This window comes from Myotis yumanensis, unplaced genomic scaffold (genome assembly GCF_028538775.1).
Source record: "Myotis yumanensis isolate MYYU_CA2020_CCGP unplaced genomic scaffold, mMyoYum1.0.hap1 SCAF_9, whole genome shotgun sequence".
Classification (NCBI taxonomy): domain Eukaryota; kingdom Metazoa; phylum Chordata; class Mammalia; order Chiroptera; family Vespertilionidae; genus Myotis; species Myotis yumanensis.
Window position 1 is genome coordinate 5,289,603 of NW_027223760.1, and position 13,867 is coordinate 5,303,469.

Consider the following 13,867-nt stretch of genomic DNA (forward strand, 5'->3'; position numbering starts at 1 on the left):
GTAAGGTAACATATACTTGATGGTTAACTGAGGGGAACAGGAGCCCCATCTTCTTTACCACACCTGTCCAGAGTGGAGTTTCCCTTAAGCTGAGCTGAAGGTCAGTGGGGGAGGGAGGAAGTCATGGGTTAAGTACCACCCACTCTCGTTACTAAAATTTGGTATATTGCAAAAAATTAACATTTCTTCATTTGCTATGTGAACTTAGGGCAGCTTTTAGAGAATTGAATAGTTAAAAGATTTCACCAGATGTGGTTGTTCCACCAGCAGTAATTCTGCAGGGCCCCTCAAGATGATGTCTGCATGTGGAAACCTGGTAAGTAGTTTTAGATTAAATGATGGCTACCATGCTAGCTCCTCTCATCATTCTCCCTGCTGAGTGCATGGATTTTGCATAGTTTAGTTTTCCTTTTTTGTGGTTGTTCAGTGGGGTTCAATGAAGTATTGCTAAATGGGGCCTTGATGACAGCTCCCTTGCCTTCCAGGTTGCTATGTTTATCTGGAGTCCTTTGCTTTCCAATCAATGCAGATGTGTTATATTTGCAGACGACAGGAGAAATGCTGGTGTCTCCTTATATTTCCAGATATTCATTTATGGTCTTTCACAGCTCAGAAATGAGCCTCCTAATTCTGATTTTAAGTGATATTTCCAAGTGATATTTTTTCAAGAAATATTGCAAAACAATGAGGCTGAATTATCTGTTTATTCACAAGTTAAGCTTTGAGAATGTTATTGTTAGAATTTGAGCACTGGTTCAATTCAGAGTAGAATTTATTTTGTTTGGCTCATGTCAGAGTCAAAGTGCTAAGTGTTGTGCCTGCTCCGGAGAAGGAACAGGTGAGGGTTTGGAGACTCACAGGAAAACTCCCCCATTTCATCCTCAGGCCAGCACCAGCCTAGGGGGGGTCCGAATTGATCCTGAACACTGTTCAGGGCGATCTCCATGATGAGGTTTGTTCTCCTCTCACCCCTCTGAACACTTGAGCAGGTACAAATAAGGGATGTGGGCCCTGTAACCTAGCCTTTCTAGTCTGTGCTGTGACCAAAACTTTAAGTGATGAGTTAAACAGAACAAGGAGGATGTGAGGTTGGAAAGTGCTGTGGTTGAGGCAGGGTGCATGCTTTCCTGTACACAAGTGAATTTACAGTAACATCTTGTAGCTCATTTCTTGGAAATAGAGTGGACTATGAGAAACAATAAAAAATTTTGTGTTGTGGTATACTCTGATACACATTAAAATTGCACCTTTGTTCCTTGGTAAAGATAAACTTACAGCATTTATCAGTAGTAATAAAGCACCTAAGGATATATGTTTATGGGAGAACTGCAGTGAAGAAAAAAAAGATGTCAAACTAAATACAAAAGTAAGAATTTCAGATAACGGAAGAAATTGTGCAAACCAAACCGAAAATCTCAGAAAATAGGCAAATGACTGAATGCTAGCAGATGGATCCGGTAGCTTCTGAATTCTTTCCTGGTTTCTGTTCTAAGGAACCTCTTCTGCCCCAAGGTCAAGTGCTAAGAATTCAGGGTTGTCCAAGCAAACGAATGGGTTTTGGAGGAAGGGGATTAAAAAGTCCTGGCAGGTGAGTAAGGAAGGGAGTGGAGGGTGTGCTGAGAGTGGCACAGACCGGGAGAAGCACACTTGCTTCCCTGCTTCCTGCCTTCCTGGCTGTTGGTGCCATATTGTAATGGGGCTGGGATCTGTCATTGTCTGTAACTATACATGACTCTGATGACCCCAGACACTCAAACCATGGGAGCAGAGGCCCTCAGTGATATTGCTCCTTCACACAGACCCCTGGAAGCTAAGAGTCCCAGGACTAGTCCCTCCAAGTGGTCTACCATGAAGAAGTCTATTCGCTGTCACAGGTTTATCACTATAATCAACCAACATCTGAGAGGAAGTGTGGGTAAGCAGCCAGGGCTCAGGATTCAAGCCAGTAGGGGAATCTGGGGGCTTCTTCTTTAGGGACAAGGCCCAGATATTGGTGTAAAATGTAAACCCTGGGTGGCGGGGGGGGGGGGGGGGGCAGGGGGGCGAGGGACGGTCATCAGACTTACATGATCTGATCTTCCCCTATCTTCTCATCTATAGAGATACCAGGGCTCAGAGGGGTTATGTTTTGTCCAAAGCCTTAGACTCAATAGTACAGAATCAGAAGCACATATCTTTCCTGACTGCATTTCATGTATTAATGGCAGACACCAGTGCTGATGTGCTAATGTAATAGTCTACTCTGAACCTCATGGAACAAAGAAAGTGTCACTGGGCTAATAGAAGGGAACACATTGTCAGACATGTTATCCATCCTATGCTGCAGCAGAGGCTGCTGGCTTAGATATATTTAAATGCATGAAAACTCATTTTGTATTATTTTGCAAGGGATAATTCCCTCCTTAATTTTTTAGGTAAAACTATTATTCTTTTTTTGAATTAAATTTATTGGGGTGGGGGAGAACCAAGGTGGTGGCATAGCTAACCACCTATATTTGCTGCCTCTCACAACCACATCAAAATTACAACTAAAAGGTAGAACAACTACCACTCAGAACCACAGGAAAGCTGGCTGAGTAGAAGTTCCACAACTAGAGAGGTGAAGAAAGAGCATTGAGACTGGTAAGAGGTGCGGAGCTGTGGAAAGTGCTGGCACCTGGATGTGCTGCTCTTTTAATTGGGATGGAGATACAAGCTCCTGCTTGCTCTGAACTCCAGTTCTTGGAGAGACTCTGGGAGACTCAGAAACATATGGGGAGAAACTGGACTCTTTGGCATCAGGACAGGAACGTGAGGGTGGCTTTCTCTCAGAGGTGCTCGCAGCAATCATTGTTCCTGCATTGGTGCGCGGGACGCGGAGACCCGGGACCTCTCCGGTGCAGGGATGACTGGCAGCCATTGCTGTTTCCTCTTCCCTGGTGATTCCCAGAGACCCCGTCTCACCCAATTTACAACCCCACCCAAGCTGTGTGCATCGGCTTTTGCAAATGAATGGCCTGTCCTTTCTCTGCCTAAAACCTGTCAAACTGCAGCTGGGTCAGAGAGCCCCAGAGTTTCCAAAAGAAGGCCCAAGACCTGGGAGCAGCACCCTGCTTTGTTTCACAGCTGGGCCTTGTCTGGGCACTTCCAAACCCCATACAAAGAAGAGAAATCTGCAGATGTCTCTGTAGCTCCTGCTGGGTGGCCCCAGACAGTGGCTGACCTTGCACTTCCTTGGAGATCCAAGAACCAGTGTACCCAGTGGTCAGAGTGAGATCATACTGGATTATAAATATTCACATCCATAAGAGACACACTCAAGGGGCAGACTCAGTGAGCACCAAAGCCCCACTGAAGCAAGTTCTTCCCCATAAAGGTGTCTCCTGCTCAATAGAACTTCCAGTGTAGACACAGGTGGTCATCACAGCCAATTGGCCTGGAGGTCAATTCCTCCCAGTGATACCAACAGCAATCAAGGGTTAACTACAACAAGACTGTGCAAACAGCCCACAAAGGGGTTCATAAAGAGCATCCATCTCAAGTGACTGGGGAGGCTGAGCCATTGGGCCCTATAGGACACCTACCACACAAGGCCACTCTATCAACTCAAGGAGACTTAGCAGCTAACCAGTACATAGAAACAAACACAGGGAAGCAGCCAAAATGCAGAGACAAAGAAACAAGTCACAAATGAAAGAAATGGATGAAATCAAAATACTGGATATAGAGTTCAAAACCAGAGTTATAAGGATACTCAAGAATATTATAGAAACCTCTGAGAATTTTAGTGATACCCTCAGCGATATGAAAAAGGACCAATCAGAAATGAAGCATACACTGACTGAAATAAAGAATAATATACAGTGATCCAACAGCAGACTAGAGATCCCCAGAATCAAGTCAAAGATTTGAAATATGAAGCAAAAAACACCCAACCGGAAAAGCAAAAAGAATCCAAAAATATAAAGATAGTCTAAGGAGCCTCTGGGACAACTTCAAGCATACCAACATCCGAATTATGGGGGTGCCAGAAGAAGAGACAGAGCAAGATATTGATAACCTATTTGAAGAAATAATGACAGGAAACTTCCCCTACCTGCTGAAAGAAATAGACTTACAAGTCCAGGAAGCATAGAGAACCCCAAACAAGAGGAACCCAAAGAAGACCACCCAAGACACATCATGATTAAAAGGCCAAGGGCAAAAGACAAAGAGAGAATCGTAAAAGCAGCAAGAGAAAAACAGTCAGTTACCTACAAGGGAGTATCTATACGACTGTCAGCTGATTTCTCAACAGAACCTATGCAGGCCACAAGGGAGTGGCAAGAAATATACAAAATGATGAATAGCAAAAACCTACAACCAAGATTATTCTACCCAGCAAAGCTATCATTTACAATTGAAGGTCAGATATAGAGCTTCACAGATAAGAAAAAGCTAAAGGAGTTAATCACCACCAAACCAATATTATATGAAATGCTGAAGGGTATTCTCTAAGAAGAGGAAGAAGAAGAAAAAGGTAAAGATAAAAAACTATGAACAACAAAGTGACAAGAAATACATATCTATCAACAAGTGGACCTAAAAATCAAATGAATAAAAAACTTGATGAACAGAACAGACTGGTAAATGTAATAGAATCAGGGGCATGGAAAGGGAGCAGACTGACAATTCTTGGGAGGAAGGGGTTGTAGAGGGTGGGGGAAGAGATTGGACAAAGAGCTTAAACCTATGAATGAGATCAGTTGGCAGGGGGACCTAGAGTGGGCTGGGTCCAGGGTGGAAGGGACCTATAGGGGGGAAAAAGAGGAACATATGTAATAATCTGAACAAAAAAGATTTAAAAAATTTATTGGGGTGACAATGATTAATAACATTATATAGGTTTCAGGTGTACAATTACATGATGCCTCTTCTGTATATTGCATTGTGTGCCCTGCCAAAGTCTAGTCTCCTTCTGTCACCAAATGTTTGACCCCTTTTACACTTTCCTGGCTCCACTCACTCCATCTTTTTGGTAAACACCATAGTGTGGTCTGTGTCAGTGAGTTTTTGTAAAACGATTCTTTTGTAGGAATTTGGTGCTCTGTGGGAGTGTGAGGTTGGCTCTTGCAGGTGGGCCTGGAGCATGCTCTCAGGCAGATGTGGTCTCGGGAGCTGTTGTGCTCACACCAGCTGGCAATCTGCCCCTTCCCCTTAAGAATCCATGAGCCCTTCATTTTCTCTGTCTCTCTCAAAAAGAAAGATGCTTTTAGTTTTGTTTTGGGGTTGTAAAATTTTTGATGACTTAAATTCTTTTGTAAAGGGCCTGAGTCGAGAAAGGGTAAAAGTAAAGAGGATGGAGAGGAGGTGGATCTAGAGTCTGGCATCCTGGGCAGGGAGGCATCGCTGAGAAACAGGGTCATGCAGAGTTTAAAGGTTTCTGAGAAAGCCACCACTACACTCATCAGCAGCCTCTGTGGTCCTCCTGAGCCAGATGAGTGGGTGGGGGTGGGAAGGATTACTCTAATAAACACAAGCTCATGCAGAAGGGGAAATCTCTGGGATGCTGAGAGGATGGAACAGGAGGAGGGCAGGAGAAAAGGTGGAGGAAGGAGCAAAGTGTTGTGTGAGATTCCTAGGGCTGACATAGCACAGTACCACAAACAGCATAGCTTAAAGCCACAGAAACGTATGGTCCCATAGTTCAGGGTGTCAAGCATGAAAAGGTCGGCAGAGCCATGGTCTCCCTGAAGGGGCTACGGGGTTCCTCCCTTGCTGGTAGCCAGGTCCTTGTGCTTCTGGAAATCCTTGGAGTTCCTTTGCTGGTAGATGCATAACTCTGATCTCTTGCCTTTTGCATTTTACAAGGAGAAACCAGGCTGCACCCCCTCACAATGTGCTTGGAAACCTCCTCAGCTAAAGACTCAAGTTCATCACTTACAAGCTCTTCTTTCCACCCAGCAGTGAAACAAAACTCAGTGTCTTCTCCCCCACTTTGTATCAAGTATCACCTTTCTTCCAGTGTCATTACCAAGGTCCTCACTTTGATCTGAGATCTCCCTTTTAAAATTCAAATTCCCAGCAATAGTTTCATCAAGGAAAATCTAAACCTTCTCTATAAGCTCTCTCAGCATTCTCCAAGCTTCTGTGGATTAGCCTCAATTCCACAACTACTTCCACATTTTAAGTATTTTTTTTTAACAGCAGCACCTCATGTTCTCATACAAACATCAAGCCTATGAAGCAAATACTCCATTTTAAAGGCTATGAAAGTGAGTTGCAGAGAGGTTAAGGTATCCACATGTGGTATCCTGAATATAACCCCCTTCAAGAGAGCCGTCCTAATCCGCAGACCCTGTGAATATTACCTATTGAAAATGTGATGGAATTAATTATTTTGAGATGAGGAGATTGTCTATCTGAGTAGGTCCTGCATGTAATCACAAAGGTCCCAGAAGATGGAAGCAAGAAGATCAAAGGAGGAAGAAGGCAATGTGATGATGGCAGCAGAGTTTAGAGTGATGTGGGCACAAGTTATGGGTTCTAGAAGTTTCTAGAAGCTAGAAGAGGCAAGAGATGGATTGTCTTCTGGAGCCTTCAGAAAGATCAGCCCTGATGATACCATCATTTTATCTCCACAAGACTAATTTCAGGCTCCTGACCTCCAGAACTCTAAGAGAATTCATTAGTATTGCCTCAGACCACTATGTTTCTGTAATTTGTTATGGCAGCAATAGGCAACTGGTATACCAAGCTCAATTATTGATTTGTGGAAGAGTAAGCACAGTGGGAGGAATCTGTTATTTTCATCTCCTGTTATTATTTTTGCAATTTTGTAATAAGTTTGAGCTTTGAATTTATCTGAATCCTAGCAGCTGAAAAAGCCCTGAGCTCCACAAGGCAGACTCTGTTAAATGTTAAAGAATTTTTTTTTAAATAACCCACAATCTGCCCTAACTGGTTTGGCTCAGTGGATAGAGCGTCGGCCTGCAGACTGAAGGGTCCTCGGTTCGATTCTGGTCAAGAGCATGTACCTTGGTTGCGAGCACATCCCCAGTAGGGGGCATGCAGGAGGCAGCTGATCGATGTTTCTCTCTCATTGACGTTTCTAACTCTCTATCCCTCTCCTTTCTTGTCTGTAAAAAAATCAATAAAATATATTTAAAAAAATAAATAACCCACAACCTTTGAAAAAAATCATATACATTCACATTGCCATGTGTGTATGATGTGAAGAATAAAAGGGGAAAAAGAATAAATGGAAAATTTAACAAAGGAAGCTGTGGTTTTCTCCCCATTCATCTTTTTGCGTCTGACTATGTGGAAGGAGCAGCATCCTGGGAGTGGGGAGAGCACCTTCATGGGGTTGCAGGTGGGGACCAGCAGCAGAGAGACAGGTGGCTCACAGCAGAGCTGGGTGTGGGAAGGAGCTCCTAATGATGAAGAGTGTGGCCAGGTGAACAGTGCAGGAGAAATATGAGGCAATGATCCTATCACAAGTCTTCTAGAGGGAGATCACTCTTAAGTTGGGGTTCAGGGATGGAACTGTTGTGTTTCATATGCTCCTCTGTGGACAATGACCTCAAGCTTGTTACCATTCAAGACCTGTATCCTGCACCCTGTTGATTATTTTTTAAAAAATTGATTTTAGAGTGGAAAGAAGGGAGAAGGGAGAGAGAGAGAGAGAGAGAGAGAGAGAGAGAGAGAGATTGATGTGAGAGATACACATTGTTAAGTTGTTTATCAGGATGCTTAGTGTAAAGAATTCAGTAGTGGTTTTATTATACAAGTTAAATTTTTTTTTTTAAAAAAAATATATTTTATTGTTTTTTTTTACAGAGAGGAAGGGAGAGAGATAGAGAGTTAGAAACATAGATGAGAGAGAAACATTGATCAGCTGCCTCCTGCACACCTCCTACTGGGGATGTGCGCGCAACCCAGGTACATGCCCTTGACTGGAATCGAACCTGGGACCTTTCAGTCCGCAGGCCGACGCTCTATCCACTGAGCCAAACCGGTTTCGGCCAAGTTAAATTTTTTATTGTGAAATATTTGTAACTTATTCGATGATAAAGAGAATAGTGCAAGGAACTTCCATGTACCTACACCAGGCTTCAACAATTACCAATAGATGCCAATTTTATTAAAAATCATGATGCAATAAATAACTTCGTGCATCATTTTTTTCTATACTTTTGTCAGTGTAGTTTAGGAAGAATCCTAAAATTGGTGATTGACAATCAAAGGGAAAATGCATATGTACTTTTGCAGCACAGTCCTGACTTCTCCTCTGTAGAGTTTGGGCTGTTTTTCCATTCTCACCAGCCATGCAGGAGAGGTCCTGCGTTTGCCATACCTTTACCTTCAGATTAGGCCAGCAAATGTTTGGAGTTGCCAAACCTGGAGGTGAGAAATAGTATCTCACCTCAGAAACAGAGGTGTAGTTTTAATTTATTTTACTTTTTGTGCTTTGATTTATTTTCTCTATTATGAGTGATGTTAATGTATTTTGATATATTCAAGACACATTTTAATTTCTTTTTCTCTGGGTCTTTATTCCTATATCTTGGTCCATTTTCTATTGAGTTGCTGGGATTTTGTTTCTGTTCTTCTTAAATTTCTTTGTATAACAGGAATATTCACCCCTTTGATGTAAGTTGGAAAATGTTTCTTTCCCTGGTGTGACATGTGTAGTTTAATTTGTCTATGATGTTTTTTAGTCCACATTATGTGTGAGATTTTCATGTACTCATACTTATTATCCTTTTCCATTCTTTTTCAAATCTTAGAAATATTTTCCCTACTTTTATTTTACAAAAATTTAGCCATGTTTTTCCTATTATTTATATGGATTAGTTTTTTACATTTAAACTTCTAATTTACTTGGAATTGAAATGGCATGAGGCAGTATATGTAGTTGTATCTTTTTCTATATGTTTATACAGTTACCCCAAAGTTGCTTTATTAGTCCACCTTCCCCCCATTGATGTGAGATGCTGCCTTACTGAATCTAACTATAATATAATGGAATGGAAGTGAATATAAATGAATAGAGTATGATTAATTTGGTCTATTTCCGAATTTTCTTTCTTCTTTCATTTCGCAGTTCTCTCTATCCATGTCCCCACATCATACTGCTTTAATCATAGACACTACGATGCTTCACTCCTGGAAGAGCTAGTCTTCCATTCTTGTTGTTTTTCTTAATAGTTCCAGATAACTTTCTTTTTTATCCATCCAAATGAACCTTATAATCCATTATTTGAAGTTTATAATGTGATACTTAACTTTATAACCCACTGTTTGGCACCTGCATGAAAAAAAGATTCTGACCAAAAAATTTAACTTTAGTTATATAAAATCATGTAGAGAAGTATCTATTTTTCTTCATCAAAAGACTTTATAATTCATTATTTATCACTTATAGGGAAAAAAGGTTATGACCAAAAAATTAAAATTTATACTTATATAAAATCATGTTAGAGAAGTAGGTTTGAATTCCATTTGATGGAATTCAACTCCCGAACCATGAGTCAGGTTTGAATTCCATCAAATGTCTTTTCTTCATCTAGGTAATTTTCTTCACCTTTTAATGGGATGTGTTATAACAACTAATTTCCCATATTGAGTCATCGTAGTATTTGTGAAATAAATCACACAATCATGGTGTATTTTTTAGTGTCAAATAATTTATTTAGAATTTTTGTATTAATATTTCCAAATGAGACACATCTATAGCTTTACTTTTTGGTGAAATCTTTGGTAGCTTTTGGGATCATTATAACACTTGATTCATATGTACTTTTGAATTATTGAAAGATTTCCCTCTTTATATGATCAGGAATAGCTCACATCACACTGGGATGATCAGATCTTTAACGTTTTATGTGAGTTACCCTGTGAAAGCATCTGAACCTTGTACTCTTTTGTGAAGAAAGTTTGACCTATTATTTATTCCATAGTAATTGAACTGTCATCGCTCTCTTCTTCCTGAGATCAGCATGAGTAATAGACCATTACAAATTTTCATAGAAAAAAAGAACAAAGAATAGAGGGTTGGGAATGGCCCCCATTTAGCTAAGTTGACATTTCTCCTTTTTCTTCCATAAGGTCTTGTGGAAGCCTAACGCCCAGAACCTCTTGAAACAAACATGACTGGCCTTCAGGACAACACTCTGAGGATTGTTCTGGTGGGGAAAACTGGAAGTGGGAAATATGCAACAGCAAACACCATCTTTGGGGGAAAAGTATTTGAATCTAAAATTATTTTTTCTTCCGTTATCAAGAACTGTCAGAAATCAGAGGGACAATGGAAGGGGAGGAATCTTCTTGTTGTGGACACCCCAGGGCTCTTTGATAACGAGGAAAAACTGCAGACCACCTGTGAGGAAATCAGCAGGTGTGTCCTCTACTCCTGCCCTGGGCCCCATGCCATCATCCTGGTACTATAGCTGGGCCGCTACATGGAGGAGGAGCAGAGAACGGTTGCATTGATCAAGGCCATCTTTGGGGTGGCGGCCATGAAGCACATGATCTTGTTGTTCACTCGCAAAGATGATTTGGATGGTAAGACACTGAGTAACTTTTTAGACGAATCAGATGTGAACCTACAAAACATCATCAAGGAGTGTGGGTCCCGCTGCTGTGCCTTCAGTAATAAGCAAAGTGCAGATGAGGCTAAGAAGGACGCTCAAATGCAGGAGCTGGTGGAGCTGATAGAGAAAATGGTGCAGGAGAACAGAAGGGCTCACTTTTCTGATGACATATACAAGGACACAGATGAAAAGCTGAAACGCCAGGCAGAAGTCTTGAAGAAAATCTATGCTGAGCAATTGGAGATGGAAATTAACAGAAGAGCAATGTGATCAGGGAAAAATATCACAGGGAGAAAAAGAGAAAAAAATAAATGTCTGAAAGATGAAGTATGAGGAACAAATTAAAGATATAAGGGAACAAGCTGAAAGGAATATATTTGCAGATGTTGTACAAAGGATTAGAAATATGCTTTCAAGTCTATGGCATAGCTTTTTCAAATAGTGTATATTTTACTTTCTCTTCTTAATTTACCATGATTTGTTACTATGGTGGATTGTATTTTCAAAAGATGGTTATAACAGTTTCTTCTATCCCACCTATTCTTCTTATAATCTGAGCTTGCTTTTCCTTTTGTTGAGTTATAGGGGTCTGCGCCACTGCAATTCCATGGACTTTGTGACTGCTTTGGCAAATAATTGATGGCCGTGACTTCTAAAGTTAGATAGGGAGGATGCCTCCATGCTCTCTGGAGTATGTGCCCTTGGCCCTTGCCCACCGTGTGATGAGGAAGCCCAAGTTGTCCACCGAATCCACATGCAGAGGACATGACATCACTGGCTCACTCCCCTGGCTGCTCTTTCATCTGCCAGCAGAAACTACTTGCCAGCCATGTAAGTGAGGCAACATGAATGCAAATTCTCCAGCTGACAACTGAGCCATCTCAGATGCAGCAAAGAGCAAAGATGGGACATCCCCACTGCATTTCTGCCCAGGTTTCAGGAGAAAAATAAATGATTGTTGTTGCTTTAAACCACTAGGCTTTGGGATGGTTTGTTATGCAGTGACAGCTAACCAGAAGCATCCTCCCAGCTCATTCCCCACCAATCCCCACAGTGCCAACAAACTGAAGAAGTTAGAAAATTGACATAACAATGGAATAATATATTATGGAGAGTTCATAGGCTCAACTTAGGACAATTCAAATGAGAAATCCTTCACATATCAGTGTCAGCACCACTGGTGATGCACATTATTTTAGTCCATGTCTCTGAGCCCCTCGTTAGTGAAGCAGCAGGCTTCTCCAGCAAGATAGTTCCGTTGTCCACATGAGGCAGGATAGTAAGATGCTAGGTAATTTCCTGGGCAAGTGGGAAGGGGAAACTAAGACAAGAAAATTACACAAGGCCAATCTGTTTGGGTGTCTTGCAGCCAGCTTGTGAATCACTAGACCTTATCTTCCCCAACCAAGGGCACTTGAAAGCAAATGGATTATACTGTCCTCCCTAACCAGAGGATACATAGCTTATATTACCCTGGTCTGGGAAGAGGAGCACAAAGACCCAATTAAGGCCATCTGTGCCAGCTAAACCCAAGGGTAGATGAAGTCAGGGAACAAATAATAACAAAGCAAGCAAACAAACAAAAAACCAATAAAACACTAAAGACAGAAAAACCTAAGATTGTTATGGGGCAACCTGTAAGAGACAACCACCAGAGCCAAAGGGTAGAATTTAGGAGCCTTTATTAGCTGGGCAGCGACTGCAGTTACAGCACCCCGCTGTAGCGAGGACTGAACTGTAGCCCAGACCAGATGTAGAAGTTAGCTTTTATTCACAAAAACCGCAAAACGGTTGGCTAAACACACACAAAGTTCATCGCTCCATTTCTCAACAGAGGTCACAGACTCATACCTTTGAAAGGCCACAGGTTCATACCTTTGAAAGGCCACAGGTTCATACCTTTGAAAGGCCACAGGTTCATGCCTTTGGAAGGTTACAGGCTCATACCTTAGAAAGGTTAAGCTCTTCACCCCTGCTAAATCGTGACCTGCTTGTAAAGAATGTTAAGAGGGAGCTGTGGTCTTTGCAACAGAGCCTGAGACTGCTATGACCTAATTTAACTGTAACCTTCTACCTAATTTAACTGTAACCTTCTATTGTTCCTAAGCCCTGGGGCGTTTATTACATTCCCTACTTGTCTTTACAGGAATCAAATCCTTGATTCAGTGTCCTCCTCTAAGATTCTGGAGTATTGGGTGTGTACTCGACTTTGTATGAAATTGAGGAGGTATTTGGCAATGCAGGGGCCAAAAAGAAGACTTAGCAACAGGAGAATTATCAGGCCTGCTAGGGACGACAGGAGGGTGGTCAGTCAATGGGACCAGGAGAAAAGGTTTTCATATCAGTTGCCCTCCGCCCAACGGGCCTCCGCCTGATCTGCTAGTCTTTTCCAGAGCTGACTGAGACTTTCTCTAATGATCCCTGAGTGGTCGGTGTAAAAAAACAGCAGGTTTCTCCTAAGGTGAGACATAATCCACCTTGCTTTAAGAACAGAAGGTCCAGCCCTCTTCTGTTCTGAAGGACCACTGAGTTGACAGAAACACATTATCTAGAGCCCTCAGGTCTTGAGATAATTGTCTGTCCTGGTTCCCAGGTACAGAGGAATTTGCTTTCTAAAACCAGTAAGACCACAATCAATGGAATGTTCACATTACAATCAATAAGGCATTTAATCGAATGGGATGATTTATATAATTCAGAAAGTCAAAATAACTTTTCTATTGTTAAGCCAAACAGCAGGGTTAGAGTTAAAGTACAGTTTCTATCTGAGATGGTTGCTATCATACTTCATTCCCCACTGGTTTTATGTACATGAGTCAAATCTTGGACTCATCCTTATTAGTTAGGGAATTGTACTGCCCCCCTAACTACAAGTAGTTTGACCAAATTAATTTTTCTAAACTGCCTGCTTGGCACATTATAGTTTTCTATTTACTCCCCCCACTTCTTTTAGGGGCATTCTCTATTTCGTTCCTGCTCTCCTGTCCCCTAGCACTTTTGGCCCCACTTGGCCCTGGGTTTTCTCACTGACTAGTAAAAATGTTCTTACAGTTACCAAGTCCCCTAGTGCCATGGTCCCCATCAGTACTGTCCTCACTGAAGCCCAGTTCCACTCCTGCAGGCATCGAGCCTCCTCCTGGCCTGCGTGGAGCTCAGGCTAGGGATTTCATGGGTGAGGCCTCTAGCTGCTGAGATCCAGGCCGTTTCCTGGTGCAAGAGCTGGGAGTGGTGTAGCCAGGTCTGGATGCCATCAACAGGGCGACAGTGTATAGTCCTTTCCAAGTTGGGGTGAGTCCTTGGAGTGAACTTCT

General features: G+C 42.0%; 1 pseudogene; it reads left to right on the forward strand.

Annotated features, from left to right (window-relative positions):
• The first annotated feature begins 203 nt into the window (after positions 1–203).
• On the forward strand, positions 204–11,515 carry LOC139016692 (GTPase IMAP family member 7-like; annotated as a pseudogene).
• Positions 11,516–13,867: the final 2,352 nt, after the last annotated feature.